Below are 2,121 nucleotides of genomic sequence, written 5' to 3' on the forward strand. Positions count from 1 at the left end.
CTCTTCGGTTACCCTCTTATTGTCCTTTGTCATGGAGATCCTGCATCTTTGGAACAGCAGGACTGATACTTTCACACATCCCAACCGTTTGTACATAACATAGATTTGGGGGTGAGACAATTCAGAGACCTGGATCTAGGCCTGGATGGTAGCTGAGCTGGTCAGCCTGTTTTTTTCTGAACAACCAGGGCAAACTCTCCAGCACTGCTCTGGCTAGGCCACCAAATGCTGTCAATGGCAGGAGACAGGGTCAGCTCTCCTATTTTCATACCTTCAGGGCCTGTTCGCCCACACTCATGCCTCCAGGGCCAGCTCCATTGTGCTTCCCAGTCAAAGTTCAGGGCTCACACTCCCAAGTGTCAGTAGTCTGTGAGGAGCTGAGACAGCTCCCCTGCTCTCACAAACCTTAGGACTGGCTCAACCGTCCACTGTATTGCCTAGGCAAGGTGTAGAGCCCTCTCTCCTGAGTGCTACAGCCAGTTGAATGGGCAGGGTTAGCCCTCCCTCCTGCTCTCATAACCCGAGAGGCAGCTCTCTCAGCTACTGCTGGTGGTCAAGAGGGGAGAGGGAAAGGGCATCACCCCACATGCAGGTGTCTATGGCCCACCTGTGCTGGAGGTCAGGTTTGTGGGTGGTATGGCAGGCCCCAGGTCTCTGACTGTCTTCCTTCTCCTGTGTTGTGTTACCTGGATTTTATTTTATTTTTAGTGAGTCCTAGGCATAAGACAGCTTTAGCTATCAAGCTAGGCATCAAGCTAGGATGAACAAAAGATTGCCAACTGCTCTGCCCCTGACTGATGTAAGAATAACATCACCAATAAAGTGTCTCTTTGCCCATTACCAGATCTTACTGTTTCCCACTTCTTACGTAAGATTCCATGCACTCTGCCCAACAGTTAGCCATAAGTCTCAGCATCTGCTTTGATAGTTTGCAGGGCAGAGCCTTTCAGAGGCCCTTCGTGGTGGGTTTCTAGCATGTTTCCTGTTTTCTTCTTCTGATGTCCTTCCTCTTTGCCTTTCAGGATGGGGATTGAGCATTTTAGTCAGGGTCCTCTCTCCTGATTAGTTTCTTCAGATGTACAGATTTTAGCAGGTTTATCCTATATTACATGTCTATATGACTGAGTAAACACCGTGTGTCTTTCTGCTCCTGGGACAGCTCACTCAGGATGATCCTTTCCAGATCCCACCATTTACCTGCAAATTTCATGATTTCCTTATTTTTCATTGCTGAGTAATATTCCATTGTGTAGATGTACCACAATTTCTATATCCATTCTTCAGTTGAGGGGCATCTGGGCTGTTTCCAGATTCTGGCTATTACAAATAAAGCTGCTACAAACATGGTTGAGCCAATGTCCTTATTGTGTACTTGAGCCTCTTTTGGATATATGCCTAGGAGTGGTATGGCTGGATCTTGAGGAAGCACTATTCCTAGTTGTCTGAGAAAGCGCCAGATTGATTTCCAGAGTGGTTGTACAAGTTTACATTCCCACCAGCAGTGGAGGAGGGTTCTCTTTTCTCTACAGCCTCTCCAGCATGTATTGTCACTCGAGTTTTTCATCTTGGCCATTCTGATGGGTGTAAGGTGAAATCTCAGGGTCGTTTTGACTTGCATTTTCCTGATGGCTAATCTTCAACAAATGGTGCTGGTCTAACTGGATGTCTACATGTAGAAAAATGCAAATAGATCCATACTTATTACCCTGCACAAAACTGTAGCCCAAGTGGATCAAAGACCTCAACATAAAACCAGACACATTAAATCGATTAGAAGAAAAAGTGGGGAAGACCCTAAAACTCATTGGTACAGGAGACAACTTCCTGAACAGAACACCAAAAGCACAGGCTCTAAGAGCAACAATCAATAAATGGGACCTCATGAAACTGAAAATCTTCTGTAAAGCAAAGGACACAGTCATCAAAACAAAACGACTGCCTACAGATTAGGAAAGAATCTTCACCAACCCTTTATCTGACAGAGGGTAAATATCCAGTATATATAAAGAACTAAAGAAGCTGAAAAGCAGCAAACCAAGTAATCCAATTAAAAAATGGGGAACAGAGCTAAAGAGAGAATTCTCTGTAAAGGAATATAGAAGGGCAGAAAAACACTTAAAG

At 45.0% G+C, this 2,121-nt stretch overlaps 1 non-coding gene across 1 annotated transcript; it reads right to left on the reverse strand.

The window, feature by feature from the left end:
* Positions 1-705: 705 nt before the first annotated feature.
* On the reverse strand, positions 706-848 carry LOC129677874 (small nucleolar RNA SNORA48). Its single transcript, XR_008720278.1, has one exon. It is a non-coding gene; the product is annotated as a small nucleolar RNA SNORA48 (small nucleolar RNA).
* Between the last annotated feature and the right edge of the window lie 1,273 nt (positions 849-2,121).

The sequence above is a fragment of the Psammomys obesus genome, unplaced genomic scaffold (genome assembly GCF_907164565.1).
Source record: "Psammomys obesus unplaced genomic scaffold, mPsaObe1.curated_primary_1811, whole genome shotgun sequence".
Classification (NCBI taxonomy): domain Eukaryota; kingdom Metazoa; phylum Chordata; class Mammalia; order Rodentia; family Muridae; genus Psammomys; species Psammomys obesus.